We start from the raw sequence: 27,658 nt of genomic DNA, 5'->3' as shown, positions 1-27,658 counted from the left end.
CAATGCATCCAACAGATTTTTAAAATGGAAGCAACCCTTCTCTTTCTTCTCATAATTATTTATCAGTTTGGGAAATATTTAATTAAATTTCATATTTAAATTAACAAGTACAACTGGCATAACATGTCTGTGGTGGAAATAGAGGAAGACAACAAACTCTTGGCAGGCATGCAATTCAATTTATAGAGGCAGACATATGTGAATGTTCTAGACAGTAGCCCACTAGCCATGAGCTTATTGTGGGCTATAGGTGTCAGACAAGGGAATATATAGTGTCATTTATATCAGAATCATGTCATATTGTGAAGAAGTGATCTATTTTCAGCAAAACACATCATAATTCAGCTTTAATTCATGTTCATTTGAATTTTGTTGGTTTCAAAATTTGGTTTGTTTTTAATTGGAAATTTTAGTACTTGCGTGTTACAAGCATAAGGATTTATAGTTGGTTTAAGTTGAATATGTTTAAGTAATGTTCTTTTCTGGGTGGTTGACAAACAGGTATTTTATCTTTTAAATTTTTTATTTTAATTTTTGTGGGTACTCAGGTGAATATATTTATGGGAGACATGAGATGTTTTGATACAGGTGTGCAAGGCATAATAAGCACATCATGGAGAATGGGGTATCTGTGCCCTCAAGCATTTATCCTTTGTGTTAAAAACAATCCCATTATACTCTTTTAGTTATTTTTAAATGTACAATTAAATTATTATTGACTATAGTCGCCCTGTTGTGCTATCAAATGCCAGGTCTTAGTCATTCTTTCTAACTATTTTTGTACCCATTAACCATCCCCGCCTCTACTCATGACCCCCACTACCCTTCCCAGCCTCTGGTAACCATGCTTCTATTCTTTATATCCATGAGTTCAATTGTTTTGATTTTTAGATCTCACAAATACATAAGAACATACGATGTTTGTCTTTCTGTGCATGGCTAATTTCACTTAGCATGACTACCAGTTCCATCTATGTTGTTGCAAATGACAGGATCTCATTCTTTTTTATGGCTGGATAGTATTAATACTTCATTATGTATAGGTAACACATTTTTGTATCCATTCATATGTTGATGGACACTTAGGTTGCTTCCAAATTTTGGTAATTGTGAACAGTGCTGCAACAAACATGGCAGTGCAGATATCTCTTTGATATACTAATTTTCTTTTTTTGTGGGTGTATACCCAGCAGTGGGATTGCTGTGTTATATGGTAGCTCTATGTTTAGTTTTTTGAGGAATCGCCAAACTTCTCTCCGTAGTAGTTGTACTAATTTACATTCTCACCAACAGTGTACAAGGGTTCCCTTTTCTCCACATCCTTGACAGCATTTGTTATTGCCTGTCTTTTGAATATAAGCCATTTTAACTGGGGTGAGATGATATCTCACTGTAGTTTTGATTTGCACTTCTCTGATGATCAGTGATGTAAAACACCTTTTCATATCCCTGTTTGCCACTTGTTATGACTTCTTTTGAGAAATCTTTGTTCAGATCTTTTGCCTATTTTTTGATCTTGTGATTAGATTTTTTTTCCTATAGAGTTGTTTGAACTCCTTATATATTCTGTTTTTTAATCCCCTGTCAGGTGGGTAGTTTGCAAATATTTTCTTCCATTTTGTGAGTTATCTGTTCACTTTTTTGATTGCTTCCTTTGCTATGCAGAAGTTTTTAACTTGATGTGATCCCATTTGTTCATTTTTGCTTTGGTTGCCCATGCTTGCAGGGTATTAAGAAATTTTTGTCCATCTCAATGTCCTGAAGAGTTTCACCAAAGTTTCCTTGTGGTACTTTCATAGTTTGAAGTCTTAGATTTAAGTCTTTAATTCATTTTGATTTGATTTTTGTATATAGCGTGAGATAGGGGTTTAGTTTCATTCTTCTGCATGTGGATATTCAGTTTTCCCGGCACCATTTATTGAAGAGACTGTCTTTTCCCCAGTGTACGTTCTTGATACCTTTGTTGAAAATGAGTTCATTGTAGATATGTGAATTTGTTTCTGGGTTTTTTTATTCTGTTCCATATGTCTGTGTGTCTGTTTCTATGCCAGTACTATGCTGATTTGCTTACTACAGCTCTGTAATATAATTTGAAGTCAGGTAATGTGATTCCTCCAGTTTTGTTCTTTTTGCTTAGGATAGCTTTTGTTATTCTGGAACTTTTGTGGTTCTATATAATTGCTAGGATTTTTTTTTCTATTTCTGTGAAGAATGTCGTTGGTATTTTGATAGAGATTACATTGAATCTATGGATTGCTCTGTGTAATATGGACATTTAAAAAATATTGATTCTTCCAATCCATGAATATGGGATATATTTTTATTTTTTGTGTGTCTTCTTCAGTTTCTTGCATCAGTGTTTTATAGTTTTCATTATAGAGACCTTTCACTGCTTTGGTTAATTCCTAGGTACTCAATTTTAATTTCTGGTTATTGTAAATGGGATTACTTTTTAAATTTCTTTTTCAGATTGTTCACTGTTGGCATATAGAAATGCTACTTATTTTTATGTGTTGATTTTGCATCCTGCAACTTTACTGAATTAGTTTATCAGTTCTAATAGCTTTTTGGTGGATTATTCAGGATTTTACAAAAAGAAAATCATATCATCTGCAAACAAGGATAATTTGACTTCTTCCTCCAATTTGGATACCCTTTATATCTTTCTCTTGTCTGATTGCTCTCGTTAGGCCTTCCAGTACTATGTTGAATAACAGTGGTGAAAGTGAACATTCTTGTCATGTTTCAGATCTTATAGGAAAGTCTTTCAGTTTTTCCCCATTCAGCATGATACTAGCTGTAGATCTGTCATTTATGGCTCTTATTATGTTGAGGTATGTTCCTTCTATACCCAGTTTTTGACGGTTTTTATCATAAAGAGATGTTGAATTTTATCAGATGCTTTTTCAGCATCTGTTGAAGTGATAATGTTTTTTGTCTTCACTCTGTTTTATCATATTGATTTATTTGTGAATGTTGAACCATCCTTGCATCCCAATATGGTTTGGCTCTCTGTCCCCACCCAAATCTCATCTTGTAGCTCCCATAATTCCCATGTGTTGTGGGAGGGACCTGGTGGAAAATGATTGAATCATGGCGGTGGGTCTTTCTCATGCTGTTCACATGATAGTGAATGGGTCTCATGAGATCTGATGGTTTTAAAAAGGAGAGTTTCCCTGCATAAGCTCTCTTTTTGCTTGCTGCCATCCACGTAAGATGTGACTTGCTCTTCCTTGCCTTCTGCCATGATTGTGAGGCCTCCCCAGCCATGTGGAACTGTAAGTTGGTAAGTCCAGTAAACCTCTTTCTTTTATAAATTGCCCAGTCTCAGGTATGTCTTTATCAGCAGTGTGAAAATGGTCTAATACAGTAAATCAGTACCAGTAGAGTGGGGCAATGCTGAAGAGATACCCAAAAATGTGAAAGAGACTTTGGAACTGGGTAACAGGCAGAGGTTGAAACAGTTTGGAGGGCTCAGAAGAAGATAGGAAAATGTGGGAAAGTTCGAAACTTCCTATAGACTTGTCGAGTGGCTTTGCCTAAAATGCTGATAGTGATACAAACAATAAGGTCCAGGCTGAGGTGGTCTCAGATGGAGATGAGGAACTTATTGGGAACTGGAGCAAAGGTGACTCTTGTTATGTTTTAGCAAAGAGACTGACAGCATTTTGCCCCTGTCCTAGAGATTTGTGGAACTTCGAACTTGAGAGAGATGATTTAGGGTATCTGGTGGAAGAAATTTCTAAGCAGCAAAGCATTCAAGAAGTCAGTTGAGTGCTGTTAAAGGCATTCAGTTTTATAAGGGAAACAGAGCATAAAAGTTTAGAGAATTTGCAGCCTGACAATGTGATAGAAAAGAAAATCCCATTTTCTGAGGAGAAATTCAAACTGGCTGCATAAATTTGCCTAAGTAATGAGAAGCCAAATGTTAATCACCAGGACAATGGGGAAAATGTCTCCAGGGCATGTCAGAGACATTTGCGGCAGTCCCTCCCACCACAAACCCAGACACCTAGGAAAAATAATGTTTTTTTGGGCCGGGCCCAAGGTCCCTCTGCTGTGTGCAGTCTAGGGACTTGGTGCCCTCTGTCCCAGCTGTTCCAGCCATGACTAAAAGGGGCCAAGATACAGCTTGGGCTATTGCTTCAGAGGGTGGAAGCCCCAAGCCTTGGCAGCTTCCATGTGGTGTTGAGGCTACAGATGCACAGAAGTCAATAATTGAAGTTTGGGAACTTCTGCCTAGATTTGGAATGTATGGAAACACCTGGATGCCTGGGCAGAAGTTTGCTGCAGGGGTGGGGCCCTCATGGTGAACCTCTACTAGGGCAGCGTGGAAGGGAAATGTGGAGTCAGAGTCCCCACATGGAGTCCCTACGGGGGTGCCACCTAGTAGAGCTGTGAGAAGAGGGCCACCGTCCTCCAGACCCCAGAATGGTAGATCCACCTACAGCTTGCACTGTGTGCCTGGAAAAGCTGCAGACACTTAATGCCAGCCCATGAAAGCAGCCAAGAGGGGAGCTATACCCTGCAAAGCCACAGGGATGGAGCAGCCTAAAACCATGGGAACCCACCTCTTGCATCAGTGTAACCTGGATGTGAGACATGGAGTCAAAGGGGATCATTTTGGAGCTTTAAGATTTGACTGCCCTGCTGGATTTCAGACTTGCGTGGGGTCTGTAGTCCTTTTGTTTTAGCCAATTTCTCCCATTTGGAACAGCTATATTTACCCAATGTCTGTGCCCGCATTGTATCTAAGAAGTAACTAACTTGCTTTTGAATTTACAGGTTCATAGGCAGAAGGGACTTGCCTTGTCTTCGATGAGACTTTGGACTGTGGAATTTGAGTTAATGCTGAAATGAGGTGAGACTCTGGAGACTGTTGGGAAGGCATAACTTGTTTTGAAATGTGAAGATATGAAATTTGAGAGGGGTCAGGAGTGGCATGATATGGTTTGGCTCAGTGTCACCACCCAAATCTCATCTTGTAGCTCCCATAGTTCCCATGTTTTGTGGGAGGGTCCTGGTGGAAAATGATTGAATCACGGGGGTGGGTCTTTCCCATGCTGTTCTCATGATAGTGAATGGGTCTCATGAGATCTGATGGTTTTAAAAATGGGAGTTTCCATGCACAAGCTCTCTTTTTGCTTGCTGCTATCCATGTAAGATGTGACTTGCTCCTCCTCGCCTTTTGCCAAGATTGTGAGGCCTCCCCATCCATGTGGAACTGTAAGTCCAGTAAAACTCTTTCTTTTATAAATTGCCCAGTCTCGGGTGTGTCTTTATCAGCAGCATGAAAACAGACTAATACACATTCTAAAGATAAATTGCACTTGGTCATGATTAATGATTTTTTTTTTTTCACATATTGTTGAATCTAGTTTGCTGGTATTTTGTTGAGGATTTTTTTTTTTATCAATATTCATCAGATATATTGGCCTATAATTTTATTTCTTCTTCTTCTTTTTTTTTTTTTTTTGTTGTGTTTTGTTTGGTTTTGGTATCATGGTAATACTGGCCTCGCTCATACAATGTTTGGAGGTATTTCCTCCTCCACTATTTGTCAGAGTAATTTCAAGAGGATTGGTATTAGTTCTTTAAATGTTTCATAGAATTCAGCAGTGAAGCCATTGGGTCCTGAGCTTTTTTCCACTGGGAGATTTTGTTTACGGCTTCAATCTTTTTACTTGTAATTGGTCTGTTCAGGTTTTGGATTTCTTCCTGGTTCAATGTTGGTAGGTTGTATATGTCTAGGAATTCTTCCATTTCTTCTACATTTTCCAACTTATTGACATATGGTTGCTCATGTACCCATCAGTGATTCTTTGAATTTCTGTGTTATCAGTTTTAGTCCTTTTCACCTCTGATTTTGTTTATTTGAATCTTCTTTCTTTTTTTTAGTCTGGCTAAAAATTTATTAATTTTGTTTAACTTTTCAAAAATCAACTTTTTGTTTCGTTGATCTTTTTTATTTTCTTCATTTTACTTATTTCTGCTCAACTTTTATTATTTCTTCTATTAATTTTGGTTTGGTTTCCTCTTGTTTTTCGAGTCCTTTAAGATGCATCTTTAGGTTGTTTATTTGAAGTTTTTCTTATGTATTAATGCAGGCACTTATATCCCTCTTAGTACTGTTTTGCTGTATCCCATAGGTTTTGGTATGTTTTGTTTCCATTATCATTTGTTTACAAAAATATTCAATTTTCCTCTTAATTTCTTCCTTGACCTACTGGTCATTCAGACACATATTGTTTAATTTTCATGTATTTGTAGTTTTAAAAATTCCCCTTGTTATTAGTGTCTTGCTTTATTCCATTGTGTTCAGAGAAGATCCTTGACAGTACTTCAATTTTAAAAAAATGTATTCAGTCTTGTTTTGTGACCTAACACATGGTCTATCCTTGAGAATGATCAATGTGCTGAGGAAAATAATATGTATTCTTCAGCCTTTGGATGAAATGTTCTGTAAATCTCTATTAGGTCCCTTTTTTCTACAGTGCAGATTAAGTCCAGTGTTGCTTTGTTGACTTTTCCATCTGGAAGATCTGTCCAATGCTGAAATTTAAGTGTTGAAATCTCTAGCTATTATTGTATTGGGGGTCTCTCTCTCTGTTTAGCTCTAATAATACTTGCTTTATATATCTGGGTGCTCCAGTGTTTTGTCCATAAATGTTTACTATCATTATATCCTCTTGCTGTATTGACCCCCTTTTCATTATATAGTGACTTTCTTTGTCTCTTCTTATAGTTTGTCTTGAAATTTATTTTATCTGATGTAAGTATAGGTATTCCTGTTCTTTTTTGCTTTCCATTAGCATGAAATATCTTTTTCCATCTCTTTGTTTTCAGCCTATATGTTTCCTTATAGGCGAAATGTCTTTTTGTGTAGGCAGAAGATCAATGGGTCTTGTTTTTTATTCATTCCGCCACTCTTTATCTTTTGATTGGAGAGTTTAGTCCATTTACATTCAATGTTATTATTGATAAGAAAGAACTTAGTCCTGCAATTTTGTTATTTGTTTTCTGGCTGTTTTGTGGGTTTCTCTCCCTTCTTTTTTTCCTTTCTGTCTTGCTTTTAGTGTAGGTGATTTTCTCTGGTGATATGATTTAGTTTCTTGCTTTTTATTTTTTGTGTACCTGTTGTATGTTTTTTGGTTTGAGGTTACAACGAGGCTTGCAAATTCTATCTTATAACTCATTCTCTTAACCTGATAACAACTTAACACTATTTGTATAAACAAACAAGCAAAAAGAAAACTAGTAAAAACTCTATACCATAACTTTGTCCCCCTGCTTTTAAACATCTTTTTTGTTTCTATTTATATCTTATTGTACTGACTGTATCTTGAAAAGTTGTTGTAGTTATTATTTTTGATTGGTTCATTGTTTAGCCTTTCTACTTAGGATAAGAGTACTTTACACATCATAGTTACAATGCTATAATACTCCATGATTTCCTGTGTACTTGCTAGTACCAATACATTTTGTACTTTCAGGTGATTATTTATTGTTCATTAATTTCTTTCTTTCTGGTTGAAATACTCCTTTTAACATTTCTTGAAGGACAGGTCTGGTGTTGATAAAATCCCTCGACTTTTTCTTTTTCTTGAAAAGGTCTTTTTATTAAGTTCTGGGGTACATGTGCAGGATGTGCAGGTTTGTTACATAGGAAAACGTGTGTCATGGTGGTTTGCTGTACCTATTGACCCATCACCTAGGTATTAAGCTTAGCATGCATCAGCTCTTTTCCCTAATACTCTCCCCCTCCTCACCTGGCAGGCCTTTAAGTTCAGGGATACATGTGCATGTTTGTTACATAGGTAAACTTATTTGGTTTGTTATACCGATTATTTCATCACTCAGGTATTAAGCCTAGTATCCATTAGTTATTTTTCCTGATTATCTCCCTTCTCCCAGCCTTTACCTTCGGAGAGACCCCAATGTGTGTTGTTCCCCTCTAGGTGTCCATATGTTCTCATCATTTAGCTCCCACTTATAAGTGAGAATATGCAGTATTTGATTTTCTGTTTCTGTGTTAGTTTGCTAAGGATAATGGCCTCTAGCTCCATCCAGATCATTGTGAGGAACATGCTCTCATTCTTTTTTATGACTGCGTAGTATTCCATCGTGTATATGTTCCACATTTTCTTTATCCAGTCTATCATTCTATCATTGATGTGCATTTAGGTTTATTCCTTGTCTTTGCTATTGTGAGTAGCACTGTGATCAACATACATATGCATGTGCCTTTATAATAGAATAATTTAAATTTCTTTTGGTATATTCTCAGTAACGGGATTGCTGGGTTGAGTGATATTTCTGTCTTTACATCTTTACGGACTTGCCATAACTTATACTCCCACCAACAGTGTATTACCATTCCCTTTTCTCCACAACCTTGTAAGCATTTTTTTTTTTTTTTTTTTTTTTTTTTTTTTAAATAATAGCCATTCTGACTGGTGTGAGGTGGTATCTCATTGTGGTTTTGATGTGCATTTCTCTAGTGATCAGTGATGCTGAGCTTTTAAAAATATGTTTGTTGGCTGCAAGTATGCTTCTTTTGAAAAGTTCTCCATGTCCTTTGCCCACTTTTAAATGGGGTTGTTTCTTTTTTTCTTGTAAATTTAAGTTCCTTGTAGATGCTGGATATTAGACCTTTGTCAGATGCATAGTCAGCAAAAGTTTTCTTCCATTCTGTAGGTTTTTCTGTTTGCTTTGTTGCTAGTTTCTTTTGCTGTGCAGAAACTCTTTAATTATATCCCATTTGCCAATTTTTGCTTTTGTTGCAATTGCTTCATCAGGAAATGTTTGCTGATGTCTATGTCCTGAATGGTATTGTCTAGGTTGTTTTCCAGGCTTTTTGTAGGTTTGGGTTTTACTTTTAAGTCTTTACTCTATCTTGACTTAATTTTTATATATGGTGTAAGAAAGAGGTACAGTTTCAATCTTCTACATATGGCTAGCCAGTTATCCCAGCACCATTTATTGAATAAGGAATCCCTTCCCCATTGCTTGTTTTTTTCAGCTGCATCAAAGATCAGATAGTTGTAGGTGTATGGCCTTATTTCTGGGTTCTCTATTCTGTTCTATTGGTCTATGTGTCTGTTTTTGTACCAGTACCATGTTGTTTTGGTTATTGTAGCCCTATAATATGGTTTGAAGTTGTGTAGCATGATGCCTCCATCTTTTTTTTTTTTTTCTTTTTATTAGGGCTCTTGGATATTTGGGCTCTTTTATGGTTCTATACGAATTTTAAAATAGTTTTTTTTTTCTAGTTCTGTGAAGAATCTTAGTGGTAGTTAAATAGGAATAGCATTGAATTTGTAAATTACTTTGGGCAGTATGACCATTTCAGTGATATTGCTTCTTCCTAACCATGAGCATGTAATGTTTTTCCAATTGTTTGTGTCATCTCTGATTTATTTGAGCAGTGTTTTGTAGTTCTCCTTGTAGAGATCTTTCACCTCCCTACTTAGCTGTATTTGTAGGTATTTTATTCTTTTGGTGGTCATTGTGAATGCGATTATGTTCCTGAGTTGGATCTCAGCTTGACTGTTGTTGGTTTATAGGAATGCTAGTGAGTTTTGCACACTGATTTTGTTTCCCGAGACTTTGCTGAAGTAGTTTAGTAGCTTAATAAGCTTTTGGGCTGAGATTAGGGGGTTTTCTATATATAGGATCATGTCATCTGCAAACATGGTTACTTTTACTTTCTCTCTTCCTATTTTGATGTCCTTTATTTCTTTATTGTGCCTCATTTCCCTGGCCAGGATTCCAATTCTATGTTGAATAGGAGTGGTGAGAGAGAGCATCCTTGTCTTGTGCCAGTTTTCAAAGGGAATGCTTGAAAACTTTTGCCAGCTGTTGCCCATTCACAATGATGTTGGCTATGGATTGGTCATATATGGCTCTTATTAATATGAGGTATGTGCCTTCAATATGCAGTTTATTGAGAGTTTTTAACATGAAAAATGTTGAATTTTATCAAAAGCTTTTTCTGCATCTATTGAGATAATCATGTGTTTTTTTGTCTTTAGTTCTGTTTATATGTTGAATTACCTTTATTGATTTGTGTATGTTGAACCAACCCTGCATCCCAGGGATAAAGCCTACTTGATTGAAGTGGATGAGCTTTTTGATGTGCTGTTGCATGTGGTTTGCCAGTATTTTGTTGAGTTTTTTTTTTTTTCAAGAATGTTCATCAATGATATTGCTCTGAAGTTTTCTTTTTTTGTTGTTGTTGTATCTCTGCCAGGTTTTAGTATCAGGATAATGCTGATCTCATAGAATAAATTAGAGAGGAGTCCCTCCTTCTTAATTTTTTAGACTAGTTCCAATAAGAATGATACCAGATTGCCTCTGTACATCTGTTAGAATTCAGTTGTAAATCCTGAGTTTTGTTTTGGTTTGTAGGCTCTTTTATTACTGCCTCAATTTCAGAGCTTGTTATGATCTGTTCAGGGATTTAATTTCTTCCTGGTTTGGTCTTGAGAAGTGTATGTGTCCAGGGATGTATCCATTTTGTCTAGATTTTCTAGTTTATGTGCATAGAGATATTCATAATATTCTCTGATTGTTGTTTGTATTTCTGTGGGTCAGTGGTCATATCCCGCTATTGTTTCTGATTGTGTTTATTTGAATTTTCTCTTTTCTTCTTTATTAGTCTAGCTAGTGATCTATTTTATTATTTTTTTCAGAAAATCAGCCTCTGGATTCACTGATCTTTTGATTTTTTGTATGTGTCTTCTTCTTTCATGCAGCTCTGATTTTGGTCATTTCTTGTCTTCTGCTGGCTTTGGGTTTTTTTTTTACTCTTGGTTCTCTAGTTCTTTTAGTTGTAATGTTAGGTTAATATGACATATTTCTAACTTTTTGATGTGGCCATTTAGTGCTATAAATGTCCCTCTTAACACTGCCTTAGCTGTGTTCCAGAGATTCTGGTATGTTGTATCTTGTTCTCATTAGTTTCAAAGAACTACTCAATTTCTGCCTTAATATCGTTATTTACCCAGAAGTCATTCAGGAGCAGGTTTTTCAATTTCCATGTAGTTGTGTGATTTTGAGTGAATTTCTTAATATTGAGTTCTAACTTGATTGTGCTGTGGTCTGAGAGCTTTTTATGATTTCAGATCCTTTTCATTTGCTCAGGGTGTTCTACCACTGATTGTGAGTTATTTTAGACTATGTGCTATATGATGATGAGAAGAAGGTATGTTCTGTCGTTTTTGGGTAGAGAGTTCTGTAGATATCTATCAGGTCCCTTTGATCCAGTTCTGTGTTCAGGGCCTGAATATCTTTGTTAATTTTCTGTCTCGATGATCTGTCTAATAGTGTCAGTGGGGTGTTTAAATCTCCCACTACTATTGTGTGGAAATCTAAGTCTCTTTCAAGGTCTCTAAGAACTTGCTTTATGAATTTGGGTGCTCCTGTGTTGGGGTGGATGTATATTTAGGCTAGTTCAATTTTCTTTTTGAATTGAATGCTTTACCATTATGTACTATCTTTCTTTGTCTTTTTTGATCGTTGTTGGTTTAAAGTCTGTTTTGTTAAGAACTAGGACTGCAACCCTTGCTCTTCCATTTTCCATTTGCTTGGTAAATTTTTCTTCATCCCTTTATTTTGAGCCTACGTGTCATTGCATGTGAGATGGGTCTCTTGAAGACAGCATACTAATGGGTCTGGGTTCTTTATCCAATTGGCCACTCTATGTCTTTTAATTGGGGCATTTAACCCATTTACATTTAAGGTTAATACTGATACGTGCGGATTTGATCACGTCATAATGATGTTAGCTGGTTATTCTGAAGGCTTGTTTATGTGGTTGCTTTATAATGTCACTGGTCTGTGTACTTTAGTGTTTTTGTAGTGGCTGGTAATGGTCTTTCCATATTTAGTGCTTCTTTCAGGAGCTCTTGTAAGGCACATCTGATACTAACAAATTCCCTCAGCATTTGCTTGTGTGGAAAGGATCTTCTTTTTCTTTCACTTATGAATCTTAGTTTGGCTGTATATAAAATTTTGGTTTGGAATTTCTTTCTTTAAAAAGAATTTTGAATACTGGCTCCCAGTCTCTTCTGGCTTAAAGGGTTTCAGCTGAGAATTCCATTGTTAGTGTAATAGGATTCTCTTTGTAGGTGATCTGACCTTTCTCTCTAGAGCTGCCTTTAAGAGTTTTCCTTTCATTTTGACCTTGGAGAATCTGACGGTTATGTGTCTTGGGGATGATCTTCTTGTGAAGTATCTCACTGGGGTTCTCTACATTTCCTGAATTTGAATGTTAGCCTTTCTAGCTAGGCTGGGGAAGTTCTCCTGGATGATATCCTGAAATATGTTTTCCGCTTGGTTCTATTTTTCCCATCTCTTTCAGGGAAATCAATCAATTGTAGATTTGGTCTCTATATATAATCCCATATTTCTTGAAGGTTTATTCATTCTTTTTCATTCTTTTCTCTCTATTTTTGCCTGCTTGTCTTATCTCAGGAAGATAGTCTTTAAGCTCTGAGATTCTTTCCCCTACTTGGTCTATTCTGTTATTAATACTTGTGCTTGCATTATAAAATTCTTTTAGTGTTTTTTTTTTTTTTTTAGGTCTATCAGTTCAGTTATTTTCTATACTGGCTATTTTGTCTGTCAGCTCCTGCATTGTTTTATCCTAATTGTTAACTTCCTTGTATTGGGTTTCAATGTACTCCTGTAGCTCAATGATATTCATCCCCATCCATATTCTGCATTCTATTGCTGTCATTTTGGCCATCTCAGCCTAGTTCCAAACTCTTGCTGAAGAGGTGATATGGTCATTTGGAGAAAAGAAGGCACCGTGGCTTTTTGAATTTTCAGTATTCTTGTGCTGATTCTTTCTCATCTTGTGGGCTTCTCTACCTTCAATCTTTGAGGTTGCTGACTTTTGGATGTCTTTTTTTATTTTATCCTCTGTGATGACCTTGAATGTTTGTGGTATAAAGTGGATTCAGCTGACTGGTTTCATTTCTGGGAGTTCCCAACTCTAAGACTGCATGCTCTAACTCTGGGGGACTTGTATTAGGCCTTGACTTTGTATTCTGGCTCCTCGAGGTTTGGAGTCCACTGTGCTGGGAGAGCCAAGGTGTGGCAGCTTCAGCAGAGTGCTAGTGGATGCAGGGGTTCCTTCCTCACTATGGGCATTCACCACAGTGGTGGAGGCAATGCAGCTGGTGGGGGGTCCTGCTGGAGACAGTGTGCACAGTTGTACTGGAGGTAGTGTTGGTTTAGGGGTCGGGGGCTGGCCAGCACAGGTCTGGGTGTCTTCTCTGTGCCCTGTAAGCAGGAATGATCACTTAGGGTGTGGGAAGATTCACTGTTCTTTGTGTTGTGTTAGTGCAAAGGCAGGGTGCTGGTGGTAGTGGGGCTTACTGGCCCTGTGCCTGCAAGGATCCATCTGCAGTGGTCGTTGGCAGGGAGAGGGAGGCAGACTGAATTCCCATATGCTGGCAGGGCAAGTAAAGCAAAACCTGCCTGTACAGACATGCACCAGAAAAGTGATGTGGGGAGTTGCTGTGAGTCTAAAGGAAGCTGCAGTATGAGGGGGGAGCATGTGGGCTGTTGCAGGGCTGTAGTAGCTGCCTAGATGGACCTCTGCACTGGTCAGGCATGGTCCTCTGGTGCAGAAGCTATGGTGTGGGCCCCCAGGGACCCAAAACTGTCCTGTAAGCAGGTGTGGCCAGGCTGGGGACCCAGGAAAATCCAGCAGACCACTGAGTGCTCAGGTTGGGCAAGCCCCATCTGATGTGCAAGACCACCGTGCAGAGATTAGGTCTGACAGTTCACCTAGGGCTAAAGTCTCTTGTGGAAACAAATCAAACCTAAGAGGATGGCCATCCCTGGCCATGCTCCACTACATATACTCCCATACCAAACTCTCTGGATTCCACATCAGCCGACTTGCTGCTCCAACCACTTCCCTAAGCAGCTGTCTCTGACACCTCAAGTGTCCATGGTGGCAGAAGGGGTCCCCTCCTGCCAGGATCCCATAGACATGTGGCAAGAGCAGGTTGCTCCTTGCCAGTTTATCTCACCAATTTCCCCAGAGCTATTGTGGTTCAGAAAAGAGTCCCAGTGTGTGGGTTCCCAGCTTTCTCTCCCTTCACCCAGCTTCTCTGTCTTTGCTCCATCTACCCTCAGTGCCTTCCCTCTGAAGATCTGTTAAAAGCATGCCAGTTGTCTCAGCCCCTCCATGGAAGTTGTTCCACTAGTCTGCGTCTAGTCAGTCATCTTGTCCTCTGTATTCTGGGAAGTCTTTATTTCTCCTTCATGCTTAAAGGATATTTTCACCAGATATACTATTTTAGGATAACTTTTTGTACCCTAGAATAGTATATATTTAAAGTATGGCATATTTAAAGTCATATCACTCCCACCTGGCCTATAATGTTTCAAATGAAAATCTTCTGCCAGACATATTAGAGCTCCATTGTATGTTATTTATTTCTTTACTCTTGCTACTCTTAAGAGCCTTTCTTTATCTTTCACTTTTTGGAGTTTGATTATTAAATGCCTTAAGGTAGTCTTCCTTGGGTTAAATTTGCTTGGTGTTCTATAACCTTTTGGTACTTCAATATTGATATCTTCCTCTAGGTTTGGGGAGCTCTTTGTTATTATCCCTTTAATAAACTTTCTACCCCTATCTCTTTCTCTACCTCCTCTTTAAAGTGAACAACCCTTAGATTTGCCTCTTTGAGGCTATTTTCTTGATCTTGTAGGCATGCTTTTTTTAAAATTCTTTATTCTTGTTTCTTTTGTCTCCTCTGACTGTATTTTCAAATTGCCTATCTTCAGACTCACTAATTGTTTCTTCTGGTTGATTAATTATGCAATTTAAAGACTGATGCATTCTTCAGTATGGCAGTTACACTTTTCAGCTTCAGAATTTCTGCTTGATTCTTTTCAGTAATTTCAGTCTCTCTGTTTAGTTTGTATGATTGAATTCTGAATTGCTTCTCTATATTATCTGAATTTCTTTGAGTTTCCTCAAAACAGCTATTTTGAATTCTCTGCCTGAAAGATCATATATCTATATTTCTCCAGGACTTGCCCCTCGTGTCTTATTTTACTTCATTTGGGGAGGTCATGTTTTCCTGAATGGTCTTGATACTTGCAGATGTTCATTTGTATCTGGGCATTGAAAAGTTGGGTATTTATTGTAGTATTCTCAGCCTGGACTTTTTTGTACCTGTCCTTCTTGAGAAGGCTTTCCAGGTATTCAGAAGGACTTGGGTGTTGTGATCTAAGTTGTATCTCTTTTAGGAGGCATTCCAAGCCCAGCAATGCTGTGGTTCCTGCAGACACATAGAGATCCCACCTTGACGGTCTTGGACAAGATATAGAAGGATTCCCTGGAGTACCAGGCAGAGACTTTTGTTCTCTTCCCTTACCTTCTCCCAAATGGAGTCTCTCTGTTCTGAGTCACTTGGGGCTAGACTTGGAGTGACACAAGCACTCCTGTAGCCACGACTAGTAGGACTGTGGTAGGTCAGTCTTGAAGCCGGCACACACTGGGTCTCACCCAAGGCCTGCTGTGACAACTCCCTGGCTATGGCCTATATTCACTCCAGGCCATTGGGCTCTATAATCAGCAGGTGGCAAAGCCAACCAGGCCTGTGTTCTTCTCTTCAGAGTAGAAGTCCCCAGGCCCTGAGTAGGTCCAGAGGTGCTGTCCAGAAACCAGAGACTAGAGTCAAAGACCTTAGAAATCTACCTGGTGTTCTACTCTACTGTGGCTGAGCTGGCACTCAAATCACAAGACACAGTCCTTCCCACTGTTCTTTTCCCAAAGGCAGAGGAGCCTCACCCTGTGGCCACTGCTGCCACAGGCCCATGGGGAGTATTGCCACACTACTATCAATGTTCCCTTCAGGCCCAAGAGCTCCTCAGCCAGCTTGTAGTGAATGCTGTCTGGCCTGGGACTCACCTTTCAGGGTAACGGGCTCCCATCTGACCCAGGGCAGGTCCAGAAATGCCATTCAAGAACCAAGTCCTGGAATTAGGAACTTCAAGAGTCGTCTTCAATTAGCAAGTGATGAATCCTGACAGGACTGGGTCCTTCCCTTCAAGGCAAGGAGTTCCCTTCTGTCCCAGGGTATATCTAGAAATGCCACCCAGAGCTAGAGCCTGGAACTGAACTCTGATCAGTTCCCTTTTCCGCTCTACTAAGCTGGTATCCAAGATGCAAGACAAAGTCCTTCCTTATCTCCTCAAGTGGAGGGTAGGGGTCTCTTTTGTGACTGTGAGCTGTGTGGCCTGGGTTAGAGGAGTGGTGATAGCAGCACTCTCTTAGCCACCCGGCCTGGTGTCTCAGTAGCCCTCCTAGTGCACTGTTTCTGGGCTCAGTTCAACACTAGGATTTGGATAGGTGTTGCAGTTCTTGTGGCCTACATTGCCTTTCAAGTATATTTAAGGCCCCAGAGAACCTTAGCCTGTGGTGGGGAGGCTTGCAGGAACTCAAGTTTAGAGACCATTGGGATCAGCAATTCCCCTCTGGCTAGGCCTGGTTTAAATGCTCCCTCTGTGGGTGGGCGTCAGCTAAATTTTGTTCAGTTTTGTTTTCAGATCTAATAGGGCAGCTCTGAGTTCAATGCGTAACAACTGCTGCTCTCTCTCTCTCTCCCCAGTGCACAGAAATGCTCTCTATACCACACCACTGCTGCTGGAGGATGGGGGAAGATGGCTTTGGCAATTCAAGACTGGCTTTCCTAGGTCTTCAGTGCCTCTTGCAGCAAAATGATGTTAAAATCAGGTACTGTGAGTGCTCACCTGATGTGTGGTTCTTATGAAGGTGCTTTTTTGGGTGTAACTAGTTGAAAGGGCATCATTGCAGTGGAGATGATCAGTGGAGCCTTCTATTCTGCCATCTTGCTTTGCCCCAAGTTCTGAGTAACAGTCTAATAAAAAGTATTGAAATTAGCACAGGGATAGATGATGACTTTTTTAAAAGTTTTATAAAGGGGTTGTATAATACTTAGATACTTGAATAAGAAACACTTTCATATGAACTAGGAAGAAACTTGTAAGAACTAATGTAAAAATAACACATATCCATGCGTAACAGATACATGTATTTACGTTTACTGCTGCACTTGTATCCCCTGGCTCTCCTTCCATTGCTCAATGGAGCATTCAGCCATCAAGCTAACAATCTGAACTCTAAACTAGGCTGGGAGGGCAGGGGCACAGTGGATACAAAGTTGGGTTGTTCTTTGCTCTCAATAAGTAATATACAAAGGGAGAAAAAGTATATAACTACTAATTCAGACAAAAATTACTATTTAACAAGGCAAAAAGATAACTGCCATGAAAGAAGCAGACATGATTACTGTGGGAGTCCAGAACATGGTCTGATCCTGCTGCTACTTAGTTTTTGCACAATGAGTTGCCACAGTAAAATTTGTGATTTGTAGTCTTAAGGGTTCTTTGTTCTGAATTTGCCTCTCTATGAATTAAAACCATTATAATGGTGATGTAGGGGCCAAGGGATTTCTCCCTCCCTCTCTGAGGGTTTGAGTCATTAAGTCTGCTGAAATAAACTGGCAACAGACAGATTAGGAGGACTAATTTAGTAATCTGCATATATGCACAGAAGCCACATGAAATATGACACTCCAAAAAGGGGCCACATGATTGAAGTTTTTATACCATACAGAAAAGAATAGAGGCTTGGAACTCCTTGGTGGAGATGGTGACAGGCTATGGGAGGTGTAGGGGAAGAAAGGTGTGTCGAACAAAGGCTGTCTTGTTGTACAGATAAAGACAAGCATGTAGCAGCCCTTGAAAGAATAGGTGGTAGCCTATGGTACTAGTTTCTCTGTCAATTCTGTAAAAGTGTCAGGACTTTAGTCTCCTTTTCCTGTGAGTCAATGTTTCCTAGATTTGGGTAAGGCAGATAAGGAGGCCCTCAAGAAAGCCTGTTTGCATCTGCTGTTTACTTCACTAATATAGATTTCCTCTACAGATGCAAATCTCCTCCACAAAAGGACAGCTTTTCAGAGCTACTCCTGTGTCTGCAGCCCCTTTAAATAACCATACTGAAATATGCCAAAGAAACATATTTTAGGGTGGCATATTTTGGTGTCCCAGTGACAAACTGTTCAATTCTCAGCTGTTATTACTGCTAACATTAGCCTTTATTATACCATATTGCTTGCAAGTATATTCTTTTAGGCCCACATAAGTGTGTTAAAAGGAAGTGTGCATGTTTGTGTGTGTGTGTGTGTGTGTGTGTGTGTGTGTGTGTGTATTTAGTCCCTTTAAGTATGAGAGTTATATTTCTCCTGAGGAACTGAGATTAAATCATAATCTAAATATGAAATTGATAGTTAAACCATTAGTAATGAAGGATATGAGTTTTAAATTTAGGTTTTTATAGTTTTGATAGATGTTCATGTGATAGATGTTCATGTTAACAGATTTTCCTACAGTACTTATTTGCTGTAGTCAAGGAAATAATGTATGTAGTGTAGTCCTGACAAAAGTCAACAACACTAACTTCTCTTCACCAGCATCAGGAAGGAATCTGTCAATTATCCATGTATTTAACCAGAACTCATTGTCTCACAACAGAAAGAAGACTTAGTCTGAGAGGTTGATTTGGGAAATAAGCAGGGTAATCAGATAAATGGAACAATGAGTCTGGTCTTAAAGACCAACTCAGAGATAAGGAATTAGAAACTTGGTGGCTGGGCTGTTAAGAGGCTCTTGATATAAAATCTCCTGTGTTCATGCATGGGTCAGAGATAGGCAAACCAGGCCAGTAGGGGGCGCTCTTTAGGGTATTCAGTCTTAAGAGTTTAGGAAGACAGAAATACAGATAGTTCTGTCTGATAAGCCTTAACATGTCAAAGAAAAGGCAAAGCTGGACAGTAGTAAAAGTGTTAAAAATATCTTTTATTCAAGACTATTGCAATACGGGGAAAGAGACCTCAGTATAAAACTGGGCTCACAACCACGTAAACCATGAGCAAGTGGGAATTTATAGCCAAGGAGCAGGGAGGGTTGGTGGAAAGAAAGCAGGAGAAAATTACTGAGAGGAAACATCAGAAACAAGGGAGATTCTGGCTACACCAACCGAGCAGGATTCTTGCTGAAGACAGGCCAGGATGACGGAACATCACCTCAGAGATGGTAAAAGATGAATGCTGTGATTCGAATGTGTCTCTCAAAGCCCATGTGTTGGAAATTTAACTCCCAATGCAACAGTGTTGGGAGGTGGGAATTTTAAGATGTGATTTGGTCATGAGAGCTCTGCCTTCATGAGTAGATTCATATCATTATTGTGGGAATAGATTAGTTGTCGTCTGAGTGGGTTTGTTATAAAAATGAGTTTTACCCCCCTCTTGTTCTCTTTTGCCCTTCTGCTTTCTGCTATGGGACAACATGGCAAGAAGACCCTCACCAGATGCCTCTGGGTCTTGGACTTCCCAGACTCCAGAACAGTAAGAAATAAATCTCTATTATTTAAAAATTAGTCTGTGGTATTCTCTCATAGCAGCTCAAAACAAACTAACACAATGAGAAACTCAATTATATATTTATTGTCTTAGTCTGTTTTATGCTGCTGTAACAGAGCTATATTTATCAATCAGATAGTGAAGGTGATCAAATAAAGAGGATGGGGGATGTTTGCTAAACTGACTGAGCAATGTTCTTGCTAAAACTGGGTTGTTACACGGAAGTACACAGATGGACCTAGAAGAAGGTTCAGCAACATGACTGAAGTTTGGCCAAGCAAAGAATCTTTATCAAATGAAAGAACAAAGTGTGACAGAATTTGGCAATTAGTTCTTAAGGATGGTCAGATTAGTTTATTGAATTTGCAAGGGGAGGTGAGAGAACTACAACTTTAATCATACTGGCAAGTTCCTCAGCACCTAAGAGATGGAGAGGAGTGATAATATTTTTTTTCTCTTCATTTTCCTTTATTTTATATAGGAAGTATGAAATATAAGAAAATTGTTCATAGTAAGCATGTTTCATTTTTTAATAAAAAACTAAGTTTTCTGTGAAATATTTAAGTGCTGTGTTATACAATTAAGCACAAAATGTAAGCAAAATATCATATACTATATTTGAACATCATCTAAATACTGTTATTTTTGGAAAAACCTTTAGAAATAAACCAATCTAAACTCTTACCCAATAAAGAGGAAACCACAAACCTAGACAGTTTATATTTCTCACATAGTCACTGACACATCTAGAACTAAGTATTTTTTTGCTCTTATTCTAGTGCTCTTTCCCACATATTGTCAAAATTATATTTCTCTGAGATAGAGTTTTATATAAATAATTCCATTTGGAATCATTAAATTATGTTCAAAACTAATCTAATACCATTTTATCCTAAAAGATATTTCTGGAAAAGTGAAATTGATACATATCCTTGAAAGAGAATAAGGCAGTAATTTGCCATTACAATATTAGGAAGGAGTCTGCTATAGCTATATTCCTAAGCATTTTGGGGGAAAAGTGACTAAAATTAAAATAAATTGGTCTAAATATTATTGTCAGTTTGGAAATTAATGATAAAGGATCATCTAACAAAATCTTCTGATTGGTGAATAATAGAAATAGGTTTTAGCACTTTCCTTGGTTTTGTTTTGTTTTGTTTTGTTTTGTTTGAACAGAATCTTACTCTGTCGCCCAGGCTGGAGTACAGTGGCATGATCTCAGCTCACTGCAACCTCCACCTCCTGGGTTCAAGCGATTCTCCCACCTCAGTCTCCCAACTGACTGGAATTATAGGTAACTGCCACCATACCTGGCTATTTTTTTTTTTTTTTTTGTATTTTTCGTAGAGATGGGGTTTCATCATATTGGCCAGGCTGGTCTCAAACTCCTGAACTCAAGTGATTCACTTGCCTTGGCCTGTAAATCCCAAAGTGCTGGGAGAATTTTTAGGTTGAATGTTCAAGTTTACAAGGGGTTCAAAATCGTTAAGGAGACACTCAAAGTTAAGTTGTATGCAAAATAGTTTTGGAAGTGTTATTATTATTTGTAACTCAAATATCATTTTAGTTTGGCATTCAGAGGTATTGATTAAAACAAAAAATATCATTCACAATCTATAATATTTTTGTTAAAATGTCCGTATTTTCATTTCAAAATTTCCTCTCAAATGTATCATATTTCTTTGTCCTGACCTAGTCTTTCATCTTCTTTCCTTTGGACTATTAAGTTTGTTTTGTCAACTGATCTGTCTTTAGTTTATACCCTGTGAAATCCATTCTCTAGACTGTTTCCAGTTTTATCTTTCTTTTTGACATGTTTGATACAATAATTTCCCTAAAACATGAATCTGATTATATCCTGTCTTCCTCACACACTGTTAATTTCTCACTGCCTGTGTCTCACGGTTCCCACTTCAGATGACTAGTGGCATAATCAGGGGAATTTGGATGCAGGCCTTGAAGGTGAAAGCACTGCCAGGGACTCAGTCTTGGGAGTTAGTCTGGGGCGAATCTGGGTCCAGGATTGAGCCTTTGCCATTAGTTGGTAGGGAGGTGGGCACAAAAATGGTGTCACCTAAGGTACACTTTTATTTATTTTTTTAGTTTTAAAAACCATCAGGCCAATGTATTACCTAAGACATTATGGAGGATGATCTTACTTGGAATGACTCAGAAGGAGCAGTTTCTTCATTCTCACCCCTCCTCCCCACCATAAGCTACCTCTCCTTGAAGGCCATGATGAAAGATCTTTGTCTATATCCTAACAGCAGTGAACACCCAGTAAGGGATTCTGAGAAAGCAATTGACAACAACAGAATATACACATCTATTTCTGATTGGAATAAGATAGATACCTGATCTTAATCATTTCCCTAGAACCCTCCCTAACCTGGGGTAGTTGCTATCATATCTCTGTTAAACTCAATTTCAAAAGATTTGGAATTTTTTTCTTCAGAGGCAGTCTGCCATCTTACTTTCTCCCATGGCCCCAAATTGTCACATTTTACTGGTCGGGTGATGTTTTGCCAGTTAATCATCAGTGTAACATTTTTTGCACCTTACTCCATTTGTAATCTGTTAATTTTGATGAACTTTTTCTACTGATCTTAGAGCAAGGCTTCTCTTGCCCTTTGAGAACAGAATGTTATTAAATATTCTTCTATAAATACCAATAGAATTATACACATTTTCTTCTTTAGCTTTTTGATGTGATGCATTATGTCAGTAGATTTTTCTAATGTTGAACTATCCTCATATTCCTGGAATAAGGAAGTCCACGCAGATTATGAAGCGGTATTTTAGTTTTTTTAACATGTTGCTCAATTTTATTTGTTAGTATTTTACTTATGATTTTTGTATTTGCTTTGAGTGAGATTGGTCACTAATTTCAGTTTCTTGTATTGTTTGTGTACTGTTTTGTTATCACAATTATCTAACTCTAATAAATAGTTGGGCAACTATCTCTTTTTCTCATAGGTTTCAAATTATGTGTCAGGTTGAATATTGCAATAGACAGACTGTTTATGTCCCCTCAAAATTTATGCATTGAAATGCTAACCCCCAAGATAATGGTATTAGGAGGTGGGACATTTGGAAGGTGATTAACTCATCAAGGCAAAGCCCTTGAGAATGAGATTAATTCCCTGGAGAAATCCCTCAACCCTTCTATCACATGAGGACACAGCATGAAGGCATCATCTGTAAGCCAGAAAACGAGTTTTTTTATCAGACACTAAAACAAGGTGTCAGTAGGGTCATGCTCCCTGTGTGAGGTTCTGGGAAGAATCTGTTCCATGCCTGTCTCCTAGCTTCTGGTGGTTCCTTGGCTTGAAGCTACATCCCTCAATCTTTACCTCTGCCATCACAGGTCTTTCTTCCCTGTGTGTCTCTCTGTCCTTTCCTTTGCTTAAAAGGTTATCGGTCATACTGGATTAGGACCTACCCTAATCTGTTATAACCTCACTTTAACTACATTTGCAAAGATATTATTTCTATATAAGTCCCTGCTATGGTTTGAATGTCCCCTTCAAAATTTATTTTGAAATTTAATTGCCATTTTAACAGTATTAAATGGTAGGACCTTTAAGAGGTGATTAGGCCCACGCCCATGGAACCTCACTCATTGCTAGCACAGCAGTCTGAGATCAAACTGCAAGGTGGCAGCGAGGCTGGGGGAGGGGCACCTGCCATTGCTGAAGCTTGAATAGGTAAACAAAGCCACCTGGGAAGCTCGAACTGGGTGGAGCCCACTGCAGCTCAAGGAGGCCTGCCTGCCTCTGTAGACTCCACCTCTGGGGACAGGGTGTACCAAACAAAAAGCAGCAGAAACCTCTGCAGACTTAAATGCCCCTGTCTGATAGCTTTGAATAGAGTAGTGGTTCTGCCAGCACGGAGTTTGAGATCTGACAACGGACAGACTGCCTCCTCAAGTGGGTCAGGGACTTGACCTGAGTAGCCTAACTATGAGGCATCCTCCAGTAGGGGCAGACTGACACCTCACACAGCCGGGTACCCCTCTGGGACAAAACTTTCAGACGAACGATCATCAGCAATATTCGCTGTTCTGCAGCCTCCTCCGCTGATATCCAGGCAAACAGCATCTGGATTGAACCTCCAGCAAACTCCAACAGACCTGCAGCTGAGGGTCCTGACTGTTAGATGGAAAACTAACAAACACAAAGGACATCCACACCAAAACCCCATCTGTACATCACCATCATCAAAGACCAAAGGTAGATAAAACCACAAAGATGGGGAAAAAACAGAGCAGAAAAGCTGAAAATTTTAAGAATCAGAGCACTTCTCCCCCTCCAAAGGAATGCAGCTCCTCGCTAGCAATGGAAAAAAGCTGGACAGAGAATGACTTTGACGAGTTGAGAGAAGAAGGCTTCAGACGATCAAACTTCTCCGAGCTAAAGGAGGAAGTTTGAACCCATCGCAAAGAAGCTAAAAACCTTGAAAAAAGATTAGACGAATATCTAACTAGAATAACCAGTGTAGAGAAGTCCTTAAGTGACCTGATGGAGCTGAAAACCATGGCACAAGAACTATGTGACAAATGCACAAGCTTCAGTAGCCAATTCGATCAACTGGAAGAAAGGGTATCAGTGATTGAAGATCAGATGAATTAACTGAAGTGAGAAGAGAAGTTTAGAGAAAAAAGAGTAGAAAGAAATGAACAAAGCCTCCAAGAAATATGGGACTGTGTGAAAAGACCAAATCTAATGTCTGATTAGTGTACCTGAAAGTGACGGGGAGAATGGAATGGAAAACACTCTGCAGCATATTATCCAGCAGAACTTCCCCAACCTAGCAAGGCAGGCCAACATTCAAATTCAGAAAATACAGAGAATGCCACAAAGCTACTCCTCGAGAAGAGCAACTCGAGAAGAGACAAATGGGATCTAATTAAACTAAAGAGCTTCTGCACAGCAAAAGAAACTACCGTCAGAGTGAACAGGCAACCTACAGAATGGGAAAACATTTTTGCAATCTACTCATCTGACAAAGGGCTAATATCCAGAACCTACAAAGAACTCAAACAAATTTACAAGAAAAAAACAAACAACCCCATCAAAAAGTGGGCAAAGGATATGAACAGACACTTCTCAAAAGAAGACATTTATGCAGCCAACAGACACATGAAAAAATGCTCATCATCACTAGCCATAGAGAAATGCAAATCAAAACCACAATGAGATACCATCTCACACCAGTTAGAATGGCGATCATTAAAAGTCAGGAAACAACAGGTGCTGGAGAAGATGTGGAGAAATAGGAACACTTTTACACTGTTGGTGGGACTGTATACTAGTTCAACCATTGTAGAAGATAGTGTGGCAATTCCTTAAGGATCTAGAACTAGAAATACAATTAGACCCAGCCATACCATTACTGGGTATATACCCAAAGGATTATAAATCATGCTACTATAAAGACACATGCACACGTATGTTTATTGCAGCACTGTTCACAATAGCAAAGACTTGGAACCAACCCAAATGTCCATCAATGATAGACTGGATTAAGAAAATGTGGCACATATACGCCATGGAATACTATGCAGCCATAAAAAAGAATGAGTTCATGTTCTTTGTAGGGACATGGATGAAGCTGGAAACCATTATTTTCAGCAAACTATCACAAGGATAAAAAACCAAACACCGCATGTTCTCCCTCATAGGTGGGAATTGAACAAAGAAAACACTTGGACACAGGAAGGGGAACATTAGACACTGGGGCCTGTTGTAGGGTTGGGGGAGGTGGGGATAGCATTAGAAGATACACCTAATGTAAATGATGAGTTAATGGGTGCAGCACACCAACATGGCACATGTATACATATATAACAAACCTGCACGTTGTGCACATGTACCTTAGAACTTAAAGTATAATAATTTTAAAAAATCATAAAGAGGTGATTAGGCAATGAGGGATACACCACCATAAATGGATTAATGCTGATTATAAAAGGGCTTGAGGCTGTGAGTTTAATTTCTTGTTCTATCTCATCCTGTCTTTGCCCTTCTGCTATGGAGTGATGCAGTAAAAAGGCCCTGCCAGATGCCAGACCCTTGATCTTAGACTTCCCAGCTTCCAGCTGTGAGCCAATAGATTTCAGTTCACTATAAATTACTTAGTCTCAAGTTTTCTGTAATGGTGGCACAAAATGGACTAAATCACATTATGAGTTTCTTAGCAAGAAACCCAGACATGTTTATTTTTGTGTACGTGAGTTTTAGGGGAACATTATTCAACGGAGCATAGACCTTTTTCTGTTTACTCCTTCTCTTTTTTTCCCCCGTTTACCTCCTTTCTTCTTAGGACTTTAATCAGTTACAAGACCGGCAGTGAACTGGTTGTGTTACTACTTGCTATTGATGACCTTTTACAAATCATTCCTTGCTATGTTTTTCTCAGTACTCAAGAATTATAAGATCATCAGTAACTCATGAAGATACATTATTTATTTTAAACATGCTCGCTAGACAAGCTTCATATATTTTCTCCGGCCTTTTACTTGTCATCTTTAATTATCTTGCATTATTTGGGCTTGCTTGAACTTCAAAGGTCAGTCAATACATTTTTCATAACTTTTAATGGATGTTTTTGGTTTCATTTTCAGTGTTTCAAAGATGGATATCTCCATCAACCTTTTCTCATGTTTAGAACAACTGGTACTTCTATGAGGCTTTATTTTTTGATGCAGATATTCATGGTCACCTGATGAAGGGGTAACTTTGAACAAAGTCCAGTGAGAGAAGTGTGAGATATACACAATATATTGTAAAAATAGTGATGCCATTTTTACATTGAAGTGAAGACAGAACTTCACTGGAAATGCTTCTTACCAATATCCTCATTGCTGTAGGCCAAAATTAGACTTTCAGGTCTCTTCAGGTAAATCAAATGAACTATTTGGGGATTTTTTTTTTTTTTTTAAATAACCATGACCAGTATGAACAATGGACTAGAAGGGAGTAAGAACGGACATGATTAGGAGGACCCAGCACAGCACCCCAATGCAGAGTGAATAACTAACACCAGAGGGACAGCTGTACTTGCACCCAGGAAGTGCGTCCCCTTACCTCATCCAAAACAAAAAGAGGGTTCAAAGACTGTTGAGCCCTGACCAAGCACTTTATCCCCTTCCCCTTCCCTTAGGAAAGGCCATGAAAGGCGATGAAGAAAAATGGAAACGTACCCTCAATATTTCCGACTGGAGAGAGAAGAAACACTTCTCACATTCTGTTTATCTGTAAGGCCTGCCATTTCTATCCTCAAAATATACCACAAATCTACCCCCATATCTACCTCTGTCATCTCCACCTTAGGCCAAAACCCTTTCCTTTCTCATTTGGATTATTGTAATTCAGTCCTCAGCTGTCTAAAATTCAGAGAAGAGGGTGTATGAAGGCTTACGTAGTCTCCAAGTTGATTAGAAGCCCTATCCAGTAAAACATTTGCCTAGGACTTAAGAGAGAATGCTTCCTTATTTCCATTTGGCAATTTAACACGTCTATGTGCCCCAACAGTCAGAACCCTGGAAGGAAGAGTTGAGTCATACTTTGAACCCCAGTCCAGCAGATGTTTGAATCTGAATTTCAGAGTACATGACTCTGAAAAGTGCTCCCTTTTTTCCTGTTATATGCAATAACTTAGTATTAAGTTGGAGCCCAGATGACATGTCCTGCAACTGACAAGCACCTTCTCATCTTATCACATCATTATAACTTTTTCCTCTACCCATAATATATCAGCTTGATAATGTATGTAGAGTTATCCACTGTTACATAAATAATTGCCCCAAAGCTAAATATGTATGATTTTACAGTTTTTATAGCAGTAATTCAGGAACAGCTTAGCTAGCTGCCTCTGACGTAAGGGACTTTCATAAGGTTTTAGTCAGGATGTTGGCCTGGGGCCACTGTCATCTGAAGGCTTGACTGGGGCTTGAGGATCTTCTTCCAAAATGATGTCCTCACATGGCAAGTATATGCAGCCTGTTGAAGGGCTCAGTTTCTCACCACATACACTTCTTGCTAGGGATATTTGAGTGTCTACTCTATATAGCACCTGGCTTCATTTGAAGCTAATAATTCAAGGAAGATCAAAGTGAAAGCCATAGTGCCTTTTATAACCTAGTCTTAGAACCCACACGCCATCACTCAGTCTATTTATTAATA

The 27,658-nt window shown here is 38.7% G+C and overlaps 1 long non-coding RNA gene across 1 annotated transcript; it reads left to right on the top strand.

Annotated features, from left to right (window-relative positions):
• Positions 1-319: 319 nt before the first annotated feature.
• Positions 320-19,916, top strand: LOC126941184 (uncharacterized). Its single transcript, XR_007721124.1, has 3 exons — positions 320-4,861; positions 16,641-16,765; positions 19,410-19,916. It is a non-coding gene; the product is annotated as an uncharacterized LOC126941184 (long non-coding RNA).
• Positions 19,917-27,658: the final 7,742 nt, after the last annotated feature.

The sequence above is a fragment of the Macaca thibetana genome, chromosome 18 (genome assembly GCF_024542745.1).
Source record: "Macaca thibetana thibetana isolate TM-01 chromosome 18, ASM2454274v1, whole genome shotgun sequence".
In the NCBI taxonomy this organism is placed as follows: Eukaryota; Metazoa; Chordata; class Mammalia; order Primates; family Cercopithecidae; genus Macaca; species Macaca thibetana.
The sequence above is the reverse complement of the archived record's forward strand: the minus strand, read 5'-3'. Positions and strand labels throughout refer to the sequence as shown.